This window comes from Melanotaenia boesemani, chromosome 24 (assembly GCF_017639745.1).
Source record: "Melanotaenia boesemani isolate fMelBoe1 chromosome 24, fMelBoe1.pri, whole genome shotgun sequence".
Taxonomy (NCBI): Eukaryota; Metazoa; Chordata; class Actinopteri; order Atheriniformes; family Melanotaeniidae; genus Melanotaenia; species Melanotaenia boesemani.
The window spans coordinates 17,604,731-17,623,230 of NC_055705.1; the positions used below are offsets into that span (position 1 = coordinate 17,604,731).

The 18,500-nt window shown below is 36.6% G+C and overlaps 1 protein-coding gene across 7 annotated transcripts in view; it reads right to left on the minus strand.

Annotated features, from left to right (window-relative positions):
- Positions 1–18,500, minus strand: part of LOC121635881 (interleukin-1 receptor accessory protein-like 1) — a 393,288-nt gene that overhangs the window by 284,804 nt on the left and 89,984 nt on the right. The gene's annotated exons all lie outside the window — the stretch shown is intronic.

Below are 18,500 nucleotides of genomic sequence, written 5' to 3' on the forward strand. Positions count from 1 at the left end.
AGACTAATCCCACTTCTGCTCCAACCAACATGACATAATCAGGTGTCTGTTCAGGTCTGGGCATATTATATTTTTTATATATATATATATATATATATATAATTTTATTTATTTATTTTTTCCAGGTGCATCACATAAAGATGGACTCTGCAAATACTTAAATGTTCCAATAAGATTTATTTTGGGACATTTGGATGTGCTGTAAAATATATAGAAATATATATAATATAAACTTATATAAACAAATAGGGAAATTAATCTGAAAGCTGATACTCTTTTGGAAAGAGCACTAAATTATTTATACAAAAAATATTAATTGATTCCACTTAAAGACGTATTGTGTAAAATAAGTTTTAAAATAAAGTTTGGCTTGTAAAATCCTTAACAGCTAATTGACTTTTCTTTTCAACTTTTTTTTTTTTTTTTTTTTCTTTGTGCAAAACAATTAGCCCTTTGACACCACCAGGGTTTTGTGCTGGTTCCTGAACCTAAATTTGAACTGGCTGGTTGAAAACATTATATCCACTGTAAGCAAAAGGCTGAGTTCACCTAAATGCATGATCAAATAAATAACTAAAAAAGTGAAGGAATACAGCAAAAGCAAAAAAAAAAAAAGAAAAAAGATGAGCAAATATGGAGCTGGATGTAGTGTTACATGTTGACCAGCAAACCAAGAACAGGGGCAGAATTCAGGCACCACAGGAGCCACGACCAAAGAAGTCATTGACCGGGTACTGCCTCCCACCCCTGGATCCACCACAGATGAAGACATCAAAAGAAACATCTGAAGTAAAAGGAAAAATATGCAACAATAATGTAATTCACCCTTTTGCAGAATTAAGCCCTCCCACTTTAGTTCCAGTTAAACTGGTGTGAACATGGGGCAGTGTGCCAGAAGGCACCAAGGTTGTAAGAGTCCAGAATGGTGCTAGAACCACAACTAGAACTAGACCCTGTAAGCAGAAATAATCAGCCATTGCCACTGGTTGACTTCATCCTATTAGCTGATTGCAGTGAGCAAGTTGTATATGGGTTGATACCGATGGTAACATGATCATTTTCACCATGGCTGCCCATGAAGTGATGTTACATGGTCAGAATGCAAAAAGTACTGTGATTTTTTACATTTTTTTCCTCCTTCTTTAAACATTTGAGAACATGTGCTTAAAAATTACATAGGATTTCTAGTTTTCCAAGTAAGTTTTATTTATTTATTTTGCAGCTTTGTGAATGGTTCTGAAAGAAAAGTCTCCTCTGCCATATTTATACAGAACACATTACAGCAAAAGGCCTATACAAATAGAGCTAGTCCTAAAATAGAAAAGGAGATCATTGAAGTTAAGCATTTAATCAGATTTTGCAAGTAGAAACAGGTGATTTATCGCCATTAAATCCCTCCATGTGACTGCATGTCTTTTTCTGATCTCATTGCTACAGCAGAAATGACCATCTGAACCATGACTACTAGTTTACGTAAGCAACAAGGGCACATCCATCGGAATTTTAGCCACCACAAAGCTGTTTCACATAGCTTCCACAAAGCTCCATCAGAAAGTCTTTGTTGGAAAAAAAAGGCACAACAACCCTCAAGACACTCACAGGCATGTACAACTGGCCAGCAGCCAACCTTGGCAGCATTGCCATTTTTTTCCTTATCAATGACCTATTGTCATGGCCGTTTGCTTCCTGCAACCAATGCCACCTCAGAAAAGCTACTGGCCACTACACAAAAATCTTATCTTTTTAATTAGTTTTCCATTTTGAATTCAAGTCTGCAGCACTGGCATGAACCTTTCTTTTCTCCTTTGTTTTAAACACTCAGAAAATGACTGTCTCTTTACCTCGGTGACATCCTGGTCAGACTCGAAAAACAAAACAAGAAAAAAACAAGTAGTGTGCTCAAGATGTATTGCAATTAATCAATACCAATGATACACATTGAAGTAGTCTATGTTTAAAGAATGCAGGAGAGGAGAAATGCACAAAAAACACTGATGTCTTTATCGGTTCAGCATGCATACGGCACATTTAGTCAATACTGGACATGGATGAATCAATGATGATGTTCTGGGTAGAATCCTCTACCTTCTCTTTGTCTTGGGTTGTAAAAGAATTTCATAAAGACAAATCTTTGAGGCACCGTGGGGTAGAACAGTAGCTGCTGTTATGACCTTTCTTGCTAAAATTATGTAGGTAGGAAACTTTATTGATACCGAAAGTAGAGCGTTGGGCAATGGACAACACAAATGCACAACCAGATGAAAGTGGCTCATTTAAGGCCAGGACACCTGTGCAAACAAACTTAAAAAAATAAAATAAAAAAGGATGTGCAAAGCATGCTCATTAAGATATATATCAAAGTGAGCACAAAAGGTGTCCAGCTAATCTTGACTAAGGCCTCCCATATACTGATCCAGATATTTTTGCCCACCACATGCCAGTGTAGCCCTTCCTTTTCAGTTTCAAATTATTTTTCCATTGTGGTCCTGACAACTTTCTGGTGGCTTCACACCAACTCTGTTAGAACATCTTCCGAGGTTAGCAAGACAACCCTGATTTACAGTTCTATCATTTCCTTCCAGTATTATCGTCTGTCTTTTTCCCCCTCTCACCTCTGTCTTGTATAAAAGATTAAAAGAAATTAATTGCTTAAAAAAATGCCAAGTTTACTTGCATAAAAGATTTCATGCTGTTCCTCGCAAATGTAAAGGACGTGCTTAAATTAGACTGTTCTACCTTTCACGATTTCCCTGAAATACTGATAGAGAATATATAAAAATGGCCACCTTTTTTAACACAGTTACTTAAAGGCTAATGAAGGTACAAAAACCCAGCTTATCAGTAATCATAAAAAGGGTGTCAGTGTATTGCTATTAGTTCCTGGCACACTGCTATTAACTAGTGAGTAGAGGAAGATTCAATGCAGCTGTCATACTGTCAAATATATGACCTGGAACATAATGGAGTAAAAAACAAAAGAATCAAGAAGAGTTATCCCCCTTCAAGAAATGAATGGATACTAGATGTCAAAGGAAATATGAAATCTTGGAGGGAAAAAAAAAGTGTTTCCTTAAAAATTCTGGCTATGAAAGCCGATGCTGTCAAGCATCTCATAGTGCTCCATCGTTTAAAGAAAAGCTCATCGAAAAGGTGCTGTCACCTGCCTCTCATTCTTTGATTGTTTTTTTCTTTAAGCATCCACTGTCTCCCTGATGGTGAGACTCTGACAATGTTTCCTCCATCGCAGATTCATCCAGAATTCAATTACTTTCGAAGAGGGTTCCTTGAGAGAAATGGGGTAACTCAGCATTCTTGTAGCATGAAGTTAACCTCTGCAATCTACCTCAAACAATTCCACCAGATTTTTTTCCACATCTTTCTTGCTGTGTCACACATCTTTTCTTTTCTCTGAGCTCCTATACAAAGTCTGATGTTTCTAGAAAACTGTTCATATCTGTGTGGCATGTTTCTAACATACCAATGGGAACTGACAGAAGGACGGAATAACACACATGTTTTTGCACAATCCTTTGTCTCAGTGGTTTGGAAGACTTTCCAGATCAGTAGCTGTGGGTTTTGATTGAATTCCAACGTCATATCTGAATATTTTGTTTGTTTTTGACTTTCTATTGTTCAGGCTCATTATCCAGCATGCAAATACTGGCTCAGCAAAACTGCCATCAGTGTCAAAATTATGAAATCATTACTAATTTTCATGGTGACACTGAGTGGTAATGTTCCTTGTGGGGTGTAAAATCACAAATAATAAGCCTATTATTTAATTTTCAGCACAGAGAAAGCATGGAAACTGCTGTCCTCCTGGGACTGTATTCACAAAGCTCCCCATCTAAAAGAGTTGTTTCTACTGATAAAAGTTTTACGTTATTTCTAAATTCTAGTAAAGATAGGAAATCTATCCCCTTATGTCTGAACACAGAAACTCACTACTTGATATATTTGCTCCTACAAGTGCTTCTGATGCAATTTAGAATAATTAAAGTGAAAACAACCAGTTACAGACAATTCTAAAGTTACCATGGTTACTAATCTGTCCATGAACAGCTTAATCAGAGGCTTCAGAGGAAAATCTGAAGCACAATGGAAAGGGAGCAATCTAGCCATGGGAGTGATCGAGCTATCAAACTCAGAGTGGTAGAGTTCAATTGTCCTCATCACCAAGAAAGATCGCATTGCTTTAGGAAACCGAAAGCCATCTCAGTTTGATGCATATCCCATGCTGGGAATTGACTTGTTGGAGAAGATGGGGTCTACCATTTACATCACTACTTTTGATCTCTGCAAAGGGTATTGACAAGTACCGCTGGCCCCATCAAGGAGACCTTGCAGTGCTTTTCTCACGACTGCTGGGCTTTTCCAGGTAACTGTGATGCAGTTTGGTCGCCATGGAGACCCGGTGACTGCACTCATAAGGACAGGGTCACCCAAAGATATTGAGGAATTTTCAGTATCTGTTTCTTGTATGAATTTTTTAATGCATCAATGGTTGTTTGACTGACTTTGTTACGGAAAAATCATGATTTTTGTTTTTATTTTATTTATTTGTCTCAAAGTTTCTCATATTTTATTTTCCTGTTTTTTTTATTACTTAGGAATAATAAAATGATTTATATATAAAATAAAGGAGAAAAAAAACATCATTCTGACTTTGTCAGCGCTAACCCACCTTTTACCGTAGTTTCAGTGTATAAATGTTTATATGTTATATGTTTGTATATGTTAATATCAAAAACAGGTTACCTGATAGAAAGTTAATTTATGATAAAAACTTTTTTTAACTAATATTGGTAGTGTTGTGACTGTTCTGAAGATACAGCTGAATAACATTTCTGCCTTCACTTTTCAAGTGATTGATTATATAAAACTGTATTATGGTAACTGTAGACACCAGTTACTCAGGCAGCTGCTGCATCATAACAAAGAAGTCCGTCGTGTGACATTAGCTTATCAACAGCCACATCCACATCAAATTCCTGCTGCACAGTTCAGTTAACGTAAACTTGAAATCATCATGTTAAAAAAAAAGTTGTGAATCATCATCACTATTTTACATGGATTTGATGTATCCTGAAGTTTGTCACACAACCTTGATTTCTTGCAGCGTTCTCAGAGAGAATTAAAGTTTATTTAAAAAAATCAAGGTTAATTGTGTTTAGTTACTCAATTTAAAAAAATCTAATTTTTGATGCAATAACATCATTTTTCTATATTTTTGAGTAAAGCCAACTTGTTAAATTTTACAGTGCACTTAAGTTATTTAGGGGGGAAAAACATTTAAGGTCATCCTTGTTGACTTTTACTTTGAAAAGGCACAATTGTGAATCCAGCTGCTGCACTGTAACAGTGGTTGGTGGTGCAATGTTAGTCTAGTCCATGCCAACACCATGTTATGCTGGTTCTACAAACTTAAATCATTCCAGTTTACTAAAGTTTCTAAACCTTAATTATTTCCAAGCAACAAGTTTGCATATTTATTTTAGAAGAACTAACTTACTTTTTACAGTGTAGATGCTATCCATTAAATCATGCAGGGATGTTTGTGAGTTCTGTTTAGATTTCCCACTAAGGGCTATGAAACAGTAAGGCAAAAAATCAGAGATAAAAAAGAAAAAGTAATCAAACATTTATCAAACGTGAGTACAGCAGTACTGACTGTCCTCGCAAAAGGGCTTCAGACTGCTCATGTTTTTCAGATTGAGGGAGCTTTACATACCAGTCAGCTGTAGAGACTAGCCAGCACTAACAAATAAACAAAAGCTTTGTGTTTCTCTATCACTGCAATAAAACCGATAAACTACTGAGTTTACCAGTGTGGTTAAAGGTAATTTATCAGTGTGTGAGCAGTATCACTCAATGTAAATACTCCTTTTTTTATATTTATTTATTCCATCATTGGCACAAAATGTACAACACTAGGCTGTTTGATCTGGGTTAAATACATCTGGTCAAATAGCAAAACAGACAAGATAGCAGAAAAGCATAACTTTACTTGGCACAAGCAAAGAAGCATTAATTATAACAACTTGTAATCTAATATGTTCACTTCACAAAAAAGTGGTTATAATTACTCACTGTCTTAGTAGAGACTAAATTCCATGATTAAGCCAATTAATTTTACTGTTCACTCTGTGTCATTATGACCAAGAGTGCATTTTAATATCTCCTCTTTGTTGTCTAAACAGATGGCTATGAGTCTGGCTAGGTTCCTTAAATTATGTTATCTACACTTCTTAACATAAGAAACACTATGGGTGACATGATTTGATTTGCATAAAGCAATAGGAAATGTGACACTCAGTACGTTTCAGTTTGAATGTACACCCTCTCCGTCTGTCATTACACTCCTCTCCCTCTTCCCCATGTCACCTTTCTGCCACCTTCCTCCTACCTCCAGGCAGAAAATTGATGTACTCTGCTTGGTGAGTTAACATTTCTATTTGTGAGAAACACTTTTTAAGCCCTCATACCCTTGGCTGACGCACACACCCACCCACACAAGTCTGTGTTCTGCTCACTGAATTATTCCATTTTAGATTATCTAATAACCCTGCATCCACAAGCCTCCATGTTCTTGACACACAGAGAGTGGAAAGAAAAAGGAGGACATTTCTTGAACACAGTGAATATCTATCAACGTCTTGGAACAGCATCGTTAAGTCCGAGCACCGAAGGCAGTACGAAGGCCTATTGACATGCAGCATTTATTTATTATTATTCTTCATTACTCCTATTATTATTCTTGCTATAAATGAATTGCCTTTTTGGGGGCCTGAACGTGCCCCAAAACTCACCAAAGTTGGTGTTCCCCACCAAGGGAATGTGAAAAATTTTATATTTTGAGGTGCTTGGGCATGTTTGGACAAAATTGACCCAACAGGGCCATCAATTGTAGTAGCCCTGTCAATACACTTCATCAACTTTTATACAATTTGATAGACATTTTTATCATGCCAGGATGGACAAAAAATCCTCTTGGAGCAATGGCCTAATACCAACACGAAGTCAGCCATATTGGTTTAAAGTGGCCATTCTGGTATTTAATATCTTCCTAAATCGGTACGTATGTTCTGAAGCCATGTATGATTAAATATCTTTAAAAACTTTTTTTTTTTTTAAAGGTAATGGCATTCAATGGTGGCGGGCCTCAAAGTTAAATTTTTTGCCATGAAACACAAAACTGATAAGAAAAGTTATCTGCACCAAAATTTACAGGTATGATGCCAATCATGAACATCTACATCCTAATATTTACAATTGTGCCATAGCCCCACCCCTCCAGTAATAAGAAGTCATATTTTCACTCAAAGGCCCATGTTTTGACCTTTTAGGCACAACAAAGTTTGAATGTGGGCAGACACTTTAAATGTGGCAGCAAAGCAAACTTCGATATGACTCTGTGAAATCATAAAACAATATAAATGACTCAAATTTAATCTGATCACCACCAAACTTAAGGTGTTTAATTAGGGTTCGACCCTAAACAGATATGCCCATTTCCTGTCTAGGCCATAGCCCCGCCTACTTGTAATAGGATTTGCCCTGCTTTTCAAGGATTAACCCATACACTACAAAGTCCTTCTCAACACGTCAAACCCTTTCATGATACAACAGAAAAACAATCTCCTGCACCAAATGTAGCCATGGCGAAAACTGATCCAACTCCATGAAACAGGAAGTCTCTGTAACTGACACATAGAACCTTTAATCTCCACCTAACTTAGAATGGGTGATGACAGTCTGCCCCTGAATCCACTAACATGGAAATATGTTGGATAACTTACAATATGGCTCTATAGCAACCCCTAGAATAATTAAACTGGTTAGCCTCATTCAACACAATGACCAACATTCATGAAATTCAACACATATATGTCAGGGTCTAAAAAAAGCCTCTTGGACCTATTGGGAAGTCGACCATATTGAAAAAAAGGTACATTTGTTTAATAATTTTCACAATTTTCTTTGCATTGCATTTTACCCTATTCCCCCAAAATATTTTATCGTACCACCCTCAAAATGGATAATGTAGTCTAAGTCTAAACTTTCTCAAAGAAGGTTTTGTTTACCAATGGTGGTCCCTCAAATTTTGATGTTTCGTCATCAAGTAGGGTATCCACTATCTTTTATATACAACACCAAAATGCACCACACTGAACACATTTCTACATCTGGCAAGAGTAAGGTGCTAACTCTTGCCTATTTTATCTATGTGTTTCTTTGTCTCTGATGGTGCTAAGAATGTGATATTCCAAAAATGATGAAACATCAGAAATAATAAATATATAGATAATTTATACATCTGCTTCTCTTTTTCACAAATGCAAACCTTTACTGTTTTTAATGGTAGTATAAAGTCATTGCTGCCCCTGCAACTAAATCAGACTACTGTTCATTAGCCTACATACTAGCAGCATTATTAAAGGACCTGGACAGGTCTTTGTTAACTCTCAAAGATGTAAATGAACAATAGTTAATTTACATTTTGTTCAGGCAGTTATTTTTAATCTAAAGTAATCACATCAAACTAACAACGTGCTAGCTAGTTAGCTAGTCAACACCATGTACATACTAAATTAGTCATATCTGTTCTGCTGGGTTGTAATTTATTAAGTGATTATCAAACATCTCTAAAATATGACTATGCCCAAATGAAGTTTTTGATTGACTGGATAAGCATCTGGTCAGTTTAGATGCTATTAGCTTACTGTGAGCCAGACAGTTAAGCCAATGTGGAAGCCATATAACTCTGGATTAAATGGGTAAGTAAAATATATCTTTTGTTCCTGGAAGCACAAATCAGATAGGGAAAGAAAAAGAAAGTTGAAATGATTTTATGGACACAGACATGTACACACAAATGCTCCAACGCACATTTAAACTGTCTTTGCAGTTACATCAAATTCTTAGTCCTGTTCCCTCAGTTGCTTACTAAATAGATTTTGTGTCCTGCCTAGCAGTCAAGGAAATGAGGATGACATTAGATAAATGGGGCTCTCTCTCTGGATATTTCAGGCCAGGACCAATAGTACCAAGACAAGGCCTGGTCGAGCTACTAAGAGGAAAAATAAGGGAAAGAAACTGAACTTTTGAAAAGGAGAGCAGAAGGTGAGGAGAGGTAGTGTTATGAGATGGTACCAAGAGGCACATAAGGAAGCTAATAACTGGGGAATATTTCGGCAACTTTGGATTTATATGCACAGTGTCCCTATTTTAATTAACTTTAGAGTCTTGCCAAGTTGTCTCCAATAACCGTCTATTAAATGTGTTGTGATTTAAAACATTAAACCAATTTATAGCATCTACACAGCAAATTTGCCAGAGTTAATAGATGTTGATTTTTCAAAACTGAACCAATTATTAGGGCTGTCAAAGAATTGTTTGTACTCTTAGAGCTGCAATGAGAACTAAAGCAACTCCTCAAACTGTCTAAATGATTTAGCTCAGATTGATATAGATTACACCAAAATGGCAGAGTTGAGATTTGCACATTAGTAAATTAATACTGACAACTTGCAGACCATTTAGCATAAAACAGACTTCTTGTAAACATGTAAGTAACCCATTTCCACTTCTATACTGGAACTCATGCAAGACAATGCAAGGATTTTAACAGGTGCAAGTTAAGCCATCTTGTATAAACCTCATAAGAATTTGCAGCTTAGCATCACCAAACACTCTGTGCAGAGAAATTAGTTAAGGTCCTTAGTTCATTTTCAATAATAAGGGATTTTCTTTCCCTAACATTATCTTAGTCGTTTTGGTGCCCACAACAAACCAATAAGTAATTAAAAGGAAAAGAGAAAGCAAAATTAAAGAAAATGAAAAAATATAGAGTATTTCATATTGTGCTTTTGAACTTGTTTATCAAACTTTAGTCTTCCAGATTAATTCCCCACATATGTATGCAGACTTTGTCTTTTTTTCCACAAAGAAATACTCTTGAGATGCCACCAGATTTGACCAACCACATAATCTGGGTTAAAAGGCTTTGACACAGTTGGTTAGAGGTACAACTAAGAATGATAAAATGTGTTATGTAGTTCCAGAAAAAGCAAAGGAGAGGGATTCAAGCTTCAACATGACTTGTCTTGCAACTTGTACTTTATTCTTACCAATTCTTATCAAATGATGTGGAATAAGCTCCTTCTCAGAATCCAGCGAGTCTTAAAATTTAAGTGCGTAGCTTTTATTCCTTACATTGATAACAAACTCAAATACAATCAGAGGTCAAGGTTTGAAATAGACGGGAGGCTTGCCACAGTAGCAAATAGATGATTGTACAAGCTGCTGCAGCAGGCTTTTCTGAAGTCTAACATTAGCTACACCCAACTATAGTAACAGTGGCAGTTGCATTTCAGAGAAAACATTAAATAAAAATAAAAATTCCACAAGCTAAGGTGGAGACTTCTAATATCAGTGATAAGATATTCACAGACTGGAAGCGTTTCTCTCTTTATCTCCCTTACACACAACCTGTAACACACATTTTTACTCTACACCTAAATTTAAATCTGTGACACCGAGACTGATCTGCTGCTCTCTAGCTAACTCTACAGTATGCTAATGCTATTCCGTCAAGAGCATCAAAGTCTAAGTTGTTCAAGGAGCTCTGACTTTGAATAAGAAAAAACACTGCATATATTACAGTACAACGGCAGGACAAAATCTCACTGGATACATCTCTGCAGTTCTTTAACAGAAGCAGAACTGTCGACAGTCCTTAGCACATAATCGCAGCTTCTCTTAGATTAAAGAGAAATATTAAAAGCAATCAATAAAATGCCTAACGTAAACGCTCTTAAACCATAAAATGTAGACCGTAAAGGCCTAGAAAATGAGAAATAATGCCCTGGTACAAAGTGTAGTTTTCCAAATCACTTCAGCTGAATGTAACAACTTGCTAAGCAGCAGATCCGTGGGCTGATTTAAGGGGAAATGAAAGAGGATTGTCAGATTATTAGCACAAGTTAATAAACGCCTACCCTACAGCAACTAGAATCATTAAGGCCGACTAAACATTTATCTTGCTGATTTTTAAATCAAATCAGTCAAGATGAGCCGAAAACGGTAAATGTTTGATCCAGTCAACAGCCGGTAGAAAAGAAAAGCCCCATTTGATCTGAGTCTGTGTATATGCAGCTTGAAAGAACTTCAGCATTCATCAATAAGGATGGTGCAGATAATAAAGGATGCACAGATGTGCTTTCAAATGATTTGATATTGTCAAGCAGCTTGTTTTTCACGCTTTAATAAAGCAAACATTCTTCTTGTAGAGGCAGGTGTCCAAACAACACTTAGCATTTGTTTAGACATATATTACGCACAATCACAGGTGCACACATACTTACAAACACACTAATGTGAAAGCCATTTGTCTTCAGTGTGCCTTCTCTCTGAAAATGTTCCTTACATGTCTGAAACCAGCCGCCCTGCAAGTAAAAACAAACTCGAGAGCCCAGGCGAGCAGACATACTGTAGCTACCGCTGAGAGCTCAACTGCGCAATGCAAATAAGCTTTCTCACAATAACAGACGACCTGCATCTCCATGCTCGGCAGCAGGGATTCAATATCGGAGGACAAGGAGTGCTGCGTCCCCAGGCCCTTCTTGTAAAGTGGCCCATAAATCATGAACCCTGTTGAGAGCCAGCCTCTGTGGGTCTGGTCCAGGATGGGGGAAACGGAGTCATGCTCTGGCTGGGAAAAAGACAAACCATAGCCCCCCTCCCCAACAACCCCCACAGCTGTGATGCAAAGCATCTCTTGGCAGCATAAAATTATTACCATCATTAGCAAACTGCAGAGTGGATTATTACTGGAATTGTTATGTTTAGATATATAGGAGATGCTGTGGCTGAGCCATGGTTCAAATAAAACTGAATGCTACTTTATATTTCCAATAAAGGTCATTCTTATATTTTCAGACAGTAATATATAAAGTGTAATTAATCAGCAAAAGTGATAAATATGATCTTTTAAAATAATTAGCTGTATTATAGAATATCTACAGTTTCATATGTATCAGGATGCTCTTGCCAATACAACAGTTTTGCTTTATGGCATTATCAGTTTTTCTAACTCACTGCTGCATCAGTCATTGTAGTTTGTGAAATTTTCTAGGAAAGCCTCTAACGTCCAATGCTGGGTGTTAAGTATATCAGTTAATAGATCTGTAATCTTTTCCATCTTGTCCTTTTTAACCCTTAAACTCCAAGCCAATGTTTGGCCATCTGGTCTTTCTAGTATAAAACTGCATGTACAGAAGCTCAACGCTTGTAAGCACAGCAGTTTTTTTCAGAACAGCCTCAGTTTTCAGATTACGAGGCTATAATGATGTAAAATGAGAGCATCATTAGATATAACACCATAGAGGCCAACCAAAGCCAGAAAACTTAATTTATTACCAGCCATACTTTATAGAAACAACAAACAGATCAACAGTGACCAAGCTTTTTCTCATCTGCATACCATTTTATCAAGTCTTCGCTTTTAGGAGAAAAACATTTGGAATTGTAACAAACACACAACAGAAACTATTTACATATTTACACTTTTCCTCCGGGCGTTTTCTTTGCTGATTACAGTTATTTATGCCATTATTTTCCTACTATCCTTACAAAATCAATTCCAACTCTGCATGAAAAACTTCTTCTTGGCTTGATTCCAGCCATTATTTTTGTTCTTTTTCAGACAAACATAAAACTTTCTAGTCACTTGTTGATCGTTGGCTGCTTCTGATCAGACAATACTGTCAATTTAAGCTACTGAAGTGGTCAAAAGTTTGACAGGAAGTGACTTCATCAAAGTTTATGGATCAAAATAGAGCAACATAGAAGTGATGGTGAATTTACCACAGTCTCTGAATAAACACGACATTTTGGGGCTGAATTGTAAAGCTCCTGGATGAGATATGAATGCCTGGAAAACTGTAAATCACTAAGCTATTGATCACAATTTACCCAACAGTTACAAACTACTGTTCCTGAGAAATTGTTGACAATACAAGCGAAAGCACTCGCAGGCGAACTGATTGAGAAAGAAAAGAGGACTATAAAAATTTGTAATCACTCGCCTGGTGATGCTGTACTGCAATTTTTTCCACAAGTTATTTACAGTTGTGTTCACCATTATTTAGGTTACATCAGATCGGATCAAAGAGTTCACCGGAGGAAGCCTGTTTAGCTCTCTAATTGTATTCCTGCAGAAGTGAGAAAATCAGTAGGAGACGAGGCTGTGAAAGAAAAAATGCTCTTCAAAATTGGGCCACCTACTCACTTTGAGGTAGTTAAGTTCTGGATGCACCTTTTCTTTCCTGCTGTCATTCAGCAGAGAGGTTTCATAAAGAACAGTCATCCTTGCAAGTCATTACAAGGCCACTCCTTTTCTTTTCTTTCCTTGATTTTTTTTTTATTCATTTTTAAGACCTTGGTGTGACTGCCTTTATGTATGGGATGTGAACTGAGTGTCTGCTGCTGCGCCAGTTTTATTTACTTTCTCCATGTAATGGCATTTCAATTCTAACAGAGCAATGCTTAATGCCTTAATAAAAGGACGGCAGTGGCATCATTTCCAGCTGTCTCTTTGCATTGCTCTTAAACACATGCAATCTCTTCTATGTTTTGTATATACATGTCTGTGGGGGTGGTAGAAGGCTAAAGTTGACCAGAATCAAATGCAGTTTTAGAGGCATTTATTTTCCCATTTGTTATGGCAGAAAATAAAAGGAGTTGTGATCACCCATGGTACAGCATGCCCTGAAGCTCAAATGTAGTGCTTGGCCAATTGTAACAACTAAAGGAGGAGGCAGAGAGATACTCGTGTTGAACTCTCTTTGATGAAAAGGCCTTCTGAGGCGAGATTTCTTACCTCAAAATATGTTTGTTTCTTTGCTGGGGGCAAGTGATGTTTACAATGAATGCATCCCCCTTTTTAATAAGCAGGAGAATGAGAGACCCATTGCTATAAGAAAGAGGAGAGCATTACTATTTTCATTCTTTGTTTCCAGCCCCATCGTACCATGTCTGGAGGTGATCCTCTGAGACCCTTCCAGCCCAGTAAGATGAAGCTGATGTGTTTTAGATAGCTTTTAGAGAGATGTGGAAAGAAGATGGAAATTGCATGCCAGAGGAAGCAAAATGAGCAATTCTTCCTCTCATTTCCCCCTCCTCTCCTCATCCGATCCGTGCTTACTCATTCATGAAGGCTTTGTTGTGACATTCCATACATTGCTGTTGATATAAAAAAAAGATGAAAAAAACTGCACATAATGCCAGTTGGCAAAAAAAAAGAGAAACCTAGACTACATTGTTTTGCAGGAAGCTGAAGTAGATGTGGCTCTCCGTTATGAGAACATAATCACAACTGCTCCAATCTGCATTCACATTTTGACCGAAGAAAATCAGGGAATTCAGCAGAGCCTCCAATAAACTGAATTAGATCCGCTTCAGCTAGGTTTTTGGGTATATACTGAAAGAAAATATTCTATAAAAACATCTTCTCAAGTGGAAGCCACGAGCACAGCCTGCCTGCATGCATGACAGTATATCAATGCACACGTTAGTGTACCGAGGAGAAATGCTGAATGTTTGCACCAAACTCCCCTCTTTCATCCAGGCAGGAGCTTAAATAGAACAGTCACATCAAGGGATTAATAGTGAGTGAAATCAAGGAGTGCTTCATTAACAGTTCTTCATTTGTCATTAGCTACTTCAAATGAGACCCTGGGGCAACATAGTATTTACAGCTAATTTTGTACATGTATTTGAGCTTGCCTTGAGTGCAAGACATGCCTGGTAGATTCAATCAGAGCAAAGCAGGTTCCAGGCAGTGTTCAAAATGACTTCTTATTTGTAACCTCCTGCACTCTATAAACTTAAGGCCATTCAACAAGGCTACATTTAAAGTGCAAAAGGTAGTGAAATAGGGAAAAATGTATTATACTCTGCGGTGCAGTTCTATATGTGAGCGCTTGACTTTTCTATATCAACAAAATGCACAGTAAAAAAAAATAAATATACAAAAATAAATAAAATAAAATGAATAAAAACTGTTATTTTTTGCATTATTTTACAGTTGTTTCCAGGTTTTTAAACACAGGCCGATACCAATAATATTACAGAAGCAGACTGCAAATTACATGTCTAATGTAATTAAATTACCATTGTTTAAAGGAAATATATCATCTCAGACAAAAGGAAATTAGTGAAGCTATAATTTTGCTAAAAAAAATTTTAAAAAATATTAAATAGCTAAATTGAAGATTAATACTGGTAAATTTTTCATTATTTCACTGTTACACATACATCTATATATTTAATGTTGGCCTATAAGTTAAAGAGGTTGACCTGGGGCTGGAAGACCCAGGTTCACGTCCCTGGACCGGCAAAGAACTGAATTAATATTATAAATGATAAAGTCTTTTATGAAACATAAAAATAAATATTACAGAATATTCCTGCTTTTCACGCTGGTTTCTTTTTACAGGTGTGTGATATTACACCTGTCAGTGATGACAGATGATTTTATATATATATATATATATATATATATATATATTATAAAGGTTTTATGTTTTTCTTTATTTCAAAACCTAAAAATGTAAATAAAAATGTGATTCTCAAAAAATAATATTAAATAACCTCTTCATTAAAATACATATATTAAGTTCCCTTTTTTAAAAGGTCTTGTAACATTTGCATCTCTAAAGGAGTTTTATTTAGCTGGCTGAGGGAAAAATGGCTCTTTGGATTGGAAAGGCTGCAGACCCCTGCACTAAACACAAACAGGTTTAGCATCAGTTTTCTCTTTAAACAGAAACAGTTAAAATATTTCTTTATATTTTATTTATAAAATAAATATAATAAATCAAATATTTATGACAAAGAAGGATGAAATGTTCCGGATTTACTAACTAAAAAGTAAAAAGTCAGCAGGATGAATTTAAAGCTGTGAAGCTGCTTCCTTCTAAACACAGAAGGAACAATATGTGATGAATATCAGCATCAGGTGAACAGACAGAAAGCAGGATGAGAATCTCACAGCTTCTAGATGGTGAGGAGAGAGAAATATTCACAATATGCACAATAACTTCCATCCATGCACCTTCACCGCTTCATTATCCAGATTTCTGGCCTATAAATTCTCTAACCTTTCATTCTTAGCTTGACTGCACCTGCAGCCTCCACTACCGGGAGTTAAGGGGTTAACATCTCTTTTCTGGGTCTAACCTCAGGTCTGTAGATGTAACTATAAACATGTGTGGTATCCACAGAAAGTCCAGAATCTCAGCTACCAGCTCAGTAAAACCATTTCTATCACCAACAAACACAGTTAAGACAACAAACAATTCAAAGACCAGCTACATAAAGTCAGAAAAACATGTAAACACAGATGATGTCTCCCCATGAACACGAAAGGCTCCTCTACTGAAAGCTCACATCTCACAGATTCCACAGTTGGAAGTTTCATCTCAGTACGACCAAGATTCACCGAACCAGAGGCAAAAGAAGACCCGATTTATGCTTCACGCTTGTAAAAGTCAGAAATCATGTCTTACCTTTGCTGTCTTGCCGAAATTAAAACCGCATTAATAAATAAATGAAAAGTTTTTCATTGACTTTTGGGAGCAGTTTCCCATCCAAAAAACACACTGTTCTGCCATTTGCATGGGTTTAGACAAAGAGAAACGTTGGTTCTTCTTCTTTCTTAAGTTCCAGAAAGAAAACGTCTCTTCATTTAAATAAACCTGCTCTCTTCTGATTACATATATTATATAAATATATATAAATAATGCATACATGCATACATACATGCATACATGCATGCATACCAGACAGACAGATAGATATGTAGATAGACAGTTTGACACCCCTGTCCTAATACATATTCCTCATATGAGGACTTAACATATTTGGTTGGATGCACCATAACACTAAATTCTGTATAACTGGAACCTGTTCATATATAAAATGAATAATCATAAAAATATGTATATCATAAATCAGAAAATTCTATTTATTGGTACCTCTTAATCGCAAATAGCTAGAAGAAATCTCTAACACAAGTCAAACTAAAGCTCGAGTCTCAGGTGGCTAAGCATGCATTGTTTTAATGCTCCCACACCTGATTCCGTCACACAGCTGCTGATCTAATTTCTTAGCTTCTCTTAGCCATATGGCATGTTGTTGCTGCACGTTTCTAGGCTGCATGTTTATTCCACAAGCTACTAAAGTAACCTCAGGCTTGTATGATGTTAATTATGAAACCGAATCATTCGTCACTTGACATCGGCTGATAAAAATAATTGTTTTAGGTTTAAAAATGATCACATAAAGGTATTTTTAAATTGCTGTCCGAGTACACTGATGGCTATTAGTAAAACAGATAAATCCAGAGATGTAGTTGAATTTTCTCAGATTCATGTTCCAATACTTCTATAAAATTATGTAACATATGAAAAAAAAATTCAAAGGAATCATGAAACATATGAACATGAACTAGTTCATGCGAATTTAGTTCAAAATTGTAAAAATAAAATTAATAAATGTGAACTGAACATTTTTGCACAACACTGAAAACTAGACATAATTAGTCAGATACTTCTGATCAAATACACTTGATAAATAAATGTGATAACCTCTATGAAAGCAGTAGCTGGTCTGAAGCTTTCAGATGTGTGTTAACACAATGCCATCAGCAAACAACTGCTGCCCATCAATCTGAAGAGTTAAAGACATTTCCAAACTATTTGGAGTCTATTTTTCTACAGTGAGAAAGATTTTTCTTAAGTGAAAACACTAAAGACAACTGGCAATATTCCCAGGAGTGGACATCCCAGCAAATCCACCCAAAGTTCAGAACCTGAAACACTTTGAAAACCTGCAAAAACAACTAAAGCTACATCCAGACTCTGGAACTGAAGCAGCAGATGAGTAGACCAAAATGTACCAGCAACAGTCTGGGACTGAAAACATCATTGAGAGTCAAATGTCAGCAGCACACTGGTACAAACTAAAAGCCTTTTCTACCCGAACCATGAAGTGCACCACCTCTGCTCAAAGGTATTCGAATTTCCCAGATCAAAGGCTTAGACACTAGAATAAAAAAACATTCAATGTTTCTTTCTTTCAAAACGTTATGTAGAAAACAAGCTGTAGGCGATCTCTACAAGCTACCTGCTGTAAGATGAGTGTGCTAGAATTGTCTGAAAAGAGCAGAGTCCACCACTGTTGCTAAAGACAGTAAGAAGACAAACGAAACTCATCCACTGGTTTGTCATAGAGCATTGCTTTACCATTTGTCTTGTTGCATGAAGTGACCACTTTTGAAGAAGAGGGCTGAGCTAGTGAGTGTTTCCTGAAACCTGATTGGATTAATGTTTCTCTGCTTTGAAAAACCCACTGATCAGCAGTGACTAGCCTTTTAAAAACCAGGCCCTACAATTGGGGGATGACCTCACCTGAACTGTCCGTACTAAAACATCTCT